This window comes from Trichomycterus rosablanca, chromosome 10, assembly GCF_030014385.1.
Source record: "Trichomycterus rosablanca isolate fTriRos1 chromosome 10, fTriRos1.hap1, whole genome shotgun sequence".
NCBI classification, from domain to species: Eukaryota; Metazoa; Chordata; class Actinopteri; order Siluriformes; family Trichomycteridae; genus Trichomycterus; species Trichomycterus rosablanca.
Window position 1 is genome coordinate 35,016,513 of NC_085997.1, and position 5,198 is coordinate 35,021,710.

Sequence of the window (5,198 nt, forward strand, 5' to 3'; positions counted from 1 at the left end):
CAACATGCTCATCACTGAACAGGGAAGCTCTTCAGGCAGCCTAAGGGCAAGGGGCACAACGTAATTGCACTACAGTAGCGTCTGGCTTTGTGCCTGGACAAAGCAATAACAGTATTATCTCTAGAAGGACTTGCTTAGCGGCTTAATGTTTTAAAACTTTTTTAAGTTCTGCTTTGCTGGCCACGAGCAAGACAAAACCAGGCAGTAGTCCTCCGTTATAGACTTGGGGGTTAAAGACAAGCCCTCCTTGGGGAAGCTCCAGGCCAGCAAAGCAGAAGAATTGCAGAGACCATGTAATCTCATCTAGCTAAATAATTGATCCGGGACTGGCCGGGCTCCAGGTCTGAGCTGGCTGAGTGGTCCGTCCGCTCACAAGGCTTTTAAGGGACGAGTTGTTTTTTTTTCTGTTATCTATCCCATCCGTCTTTTTCGGAAAGGAAACCCAGTGTTGTATCTTAACTTCCATCAGGTGGAACAAAAGAGGCCCTAATCTTTACAATTGCTGATTACCCTAAAGTAAGTAGGCGTAGGGAATTCTAGATAAACCTATTGCTTACGTCTGAGCAGCAGACGATGTACATAAATAAAGGTCATTCAGTTTAGCATGTACCCATGAACAACTGACCACCGTATCACAGGATCGTAAAACTGAAGGTCGCATAAAGCAAAAAAAACCTTGTGAATCCTTTGAACTTGCCTGGGCTTGACTTATTTCATCATAAAATGTGTTCTGATCTTTATCCAAGTCTTAAAAGTAGACACATGCTACTCAAACCAACATCATACAGACTAGCATACATACGAGGGATCTTCAAAAGGTTTCTGCACTATTATATTTTAGTTATTAGTGGTGAGGATGGGAGGAGTAGTAATCGGTCGTATCTGAGAGACTGAGGGACACTTATGCCTAGTTCACAGTACACGATTTTTGCTCTGATTTACACTCTCCAACTGGTCGGTGCTAGATTTGCCGGCTCGGGAGCAACTCGGCGTTCGCTCGGCGATTGAAACTCAGCCCTCAATTGCTATGTGTGAACTACTCAATAACTCTATCTGAGCGGCGATCTGAGCGGCAACTGAAGAGTCGACCGACTGGCAATGAGTGCGGTGTTGAACAGCCAATGAGAACGCAAGATACGATGTGAGAGGAAATGCAGGGGAGGCGTGTAAAAAGGTGCGACAGGGGCATAATATAGTTTATATCAGAATACATCGGCATACACTCAAGTTTTACACTATTTCTGACCTTATCGTTCTCTACAAAACACCAACGCTGCATTGCAAAAATATTTATTAACCTCCAACTCACTATAGAACAGACGATCACTGCTGTTCATGTAGCCAAATCCACTCAGATTCATTTATTTTTCCTACTTGATTTAACGCTGCACATCAGCACACAAACTTTGATCGCTCGCTTCTTGTTGACGTGCATTTTTGGACGTGGTATCATTAAACCTCTCGTCACTTCTCGCATTTGTTTTCATAACAAAACGTAGTTTGGGAGACCAGAGAAGCTCGCCTGTGATTCCAGTTGGTGACAGATGGTGTGGTGTGTGACCCCCTATCACTGATCAGTCGTGTAGTGTGAAATACACACAGACTTGAAAGACTCCCGATTACAAGAGATCCAGGCGTGTAGTGTGAACTGTACAGCGACCTGCCGACTTGGACGCTCAAGGAAGCTTTAGAAGAATTTCATGTGATGATGATGTGAAAGCAGCGCTGCATCTTTTTGAAGAACCTTCATATGTATTTAATAATGAGCAGAACCTCTAGCATCTGACTAGTCCATTCTGGGATTTCTACTATCCCTACTAAATCTGATGTACCTGCATCAAACTTCACAGCTGGGATAAGATTTAGTGTTCAATATATAGCTTTTTTCCAAATACGGCACTGTGCTTACAGAACACTGTACCAGAAGCATTGTAGGTGGATTTTAGCAAGCACAGAGCTTTTAGCAAAGTCTTCCACTGTTACTTTGTTTTGTTTTTTTGCCTCTGTTAGGATTTTTTTGCTACATAGCATCGTGCATCGTTCCACTCTTAATGTGATCTTTGCAGGATGCCTACTCTTAGGGAGAGAGACAGAACAGTATTTAAATGTGTTTATTTGTAGACAGTTTGTAGGTTTATTGTAGAAAATTATAATGTGCTCGTCTCTATAAATCATTTTTAACTTCTCGAGCCTAATGCAGAACCTCAAAGCTTTTCTAAAATCTGTGAGGTGGGAACCTCTACAACCCACACCTCCAGTCACTGCTACTGAATTATTCCACAGTGAGGATGTTATTCTTCAGGCAGAATGTGTTTTATTATTAAATTAGGACTTGGGTAAAGGTCAGACCACATTTCAAAGTTCAAAATGCTGTTCATGTCAGGCTGGGATTTCAATTGTTTCAGCAACTGTTTTTTTTGTGACCCAACAAAACAAGACAAAAATATACAGACTGCAACTTGAATAAATAAATTGCTGACTTCTCAGTGCCCATATATATATATATATATGGATAGTTTGACTGCATTCATTAAAACATACTGTACGTGCAACCGTGGACTATTGTCAAAATCAGGGGGGGAAACCAAAAAAGTCACCTCGAGGACATTTGTGTCTGGTTGGTCAGATATAAAAAGAATCAAGAATTACAGAAAAAATGCCGCTCAGGTGGCACAGCAGTAAAAAACACACGCTAGCACACCAGAGCTGGGATCTCGAATACATCGCATTGAGTCTCAGCTCTGCCTGCCAACTGGGCTGAGCAGCCACTTGAAAAATGATTGGCCTGTTGTTCAGATAGGGGTGGGGTATTAAGCCAGATAGGGTCTCTACCATAAGTAATGCAATTACGACCTCTGCTGGCTGATTGATGGCATCTGCACAGAGAAGAGGAATAATGCGTTGATCAGGGTGTGGCTCTCTGCACACAGTGCTGATCTGCATTACACTCGTCAAAGTGTCGGAGGGGGCATGGGTTAGCTTCGTTCTCCTCAATCAGAGCGGGGATCGGCATTGGTGGAGAGGAAGCATGACGCAACCGGCTAATTGGGACGCACTAAAAGGAAGAAAAAGGGGATAAAATGCATTATACTGTATATATACGTATATATATATATATATATAAAAACACATCCAGCTATATTAGAAGCTGTGTGGGACACTGGCGTCATTGTTAACAGTCAAGCAAGCTTCACACTGCCATGGGCTCATATGTGGGATCAGTAACGACCTAAAGACCATTTTTAATTATTATGTGTTCCAATTATTCAGGCACAAAAGAACAGCTGGAAAACTCATGCTTGTAAACTTTTGACTTATAATGCAATTAAGTTTTATTTTTTAATTGTATAAATCACAAACCTGTGTGTCCCTTTCAGTAGATCCTTCCAAACACAGTATTCATGATTTTTTTTTTTTTTTTTCATTAAAGATACTGTGAGACCTGAAGGTTTATTCCTGTAAAATGTGTCCGTCCAACACATTTCCTGCTGGAGGAAACTTCACCTGTACACACACACACACACACACACACACAGAGTGGCCTGAAGCTGAATGTAAAGCTGTGAAAGTCATCCTGGAGACGTGTTAACTGGGTATAAACATAGAAACTGCAAACATCAAGCGCTGTCAGATGATTAAAGTGCAGAACAAAAGCTCTGGGTCTGTACAGTGTGTGTGTGTGAGTGTGTGTGTTTGGGTCCTATATATGTTTAAATCATATACAATAAACAGGGGTCTGTTTCACCCTGCCAAAACAATATTTTACTGTATAATTAGTATTAAAATGGGTCTGGGGTTCACATGGGTTCATTCTTTGCCTCCAGTCACTGTTGTGGACAGTTTGGCACATTGTGCTTCCAACATGCAGAAACATGCAGAAGGTGAATTGGCTGCTTTGAATTCCTGAATGTGAGTGAATGTGTAAGTACCTTGTGATTGATTGGTGCACTGACCAGGGTGTAATTCTGCTTTCCTTCCTTCCTGACCTTGGTAACATTGACCAGGATGACCACACACTTTCTCCTCATTCACATATAAATCTTTCACCTTTTACTAAAGATTTCAGTTAAGAGAAACATTGACAAGTTTAACTTATTTTCTGAAGGCTGTGTCTTTGCAAAGCTGCTTGTTTAGGCACAGAGGTAGAATAGTGGGTAGAAAGACAAGTCGGTTCAAATCCAGGTCTCGCTATGCAGCCACTGATGGGCACTTGAGCAAGGCCCTTAACCCTCTCTGCAGTGACACTGATATGGTGGTGGTGTGTTAGAGTGTGTTGTGCTGGTATGAGTGGATCAGACACAGCAGCGCTGCTGGAGTTTTTAAATACTGTGTCCACTCACTGTCCACTCTATTAGACACTCCTACCTAGTTGGTCCACCTTGTAGATGTAAAGTCTGAGACGATCGTTCATCTATTGCTGCTGTTTGAGTTGGTCATCTTCTAGATCTTCATCGGTGGTCACAAGAAGCTGCCCATGGGGCGCTGTTGGCTGGATATTTTTGGTTGGTGGACTATTCTCAGTCCAGCAGTGACAGTGAGGTGTTTAAAAACTCCATCAGCGCTGCACTGTATCATTATTTTATTTATTACAAAAACATGATCATTTAAATCATACACAGCAATTAAAGATTATAAACAACTTAAAACGAGAACATGGTTTATTTTAGGAGACTAATGGGACGGTGACCCACTAATACCTGATGCAGTGCTTCTTTCTTCAGAGCAAAAAGTAGCTGAAGTGAAGCTGTGTCCCAGATTAACATGAGTATCATGGGGGCAGGGAAGGGGGGCTGGGGGGGGGGTCCACAAGGGAACACATTTCATTGCAGTAAAAGGCATGGGTCTCTGGAGAACGGATCTAAATGCATTAGTGCATCAACAAGCTTTCCTTCCGCAGAGTCCCGACAACCTTCAGAGAACATGGCCTGGCCTGATTTCACCAGTACTGACTTGATCTGATGATTTCTGACTACGGATGTCTGACTTCAGCTTCTTTATTGGTTTATAGATGGATGGATGGATGGATGGATGGATGGTTGGATGGATGGATGGATGGATGGATGGATGGATGGATGGATGGATGGATGGATGGATGGATGGATAGATAGATAGATAGATAGATAGATAGATAGATAGATAGATAGATAGATAGATAGATAGATAGATAGATAGATAGATAGATAACTTTATTAATCCCA

At 42.0% G+C, this 5,198-nt stretch overlaps 1 non-coding gene across 1 annotated transcript; it reads left to right on the forward strand.

The window, feature by feature from the left end:
* Positions 1-4,013: 4,013 nt before the first annotated feature.
* LOC134322178 (U5 spliceosomal RNA) lies at positions 4,014-4,124 on the forward strand. Its single transcript, XR_010013960.1, has one exon. It is a non-coding gene; the product is annotated as a U5 spliceosomal RNA (small nuclear RNA).
* Positions 4,125-5,198: the final 1,074 nt, after the last annotated feature.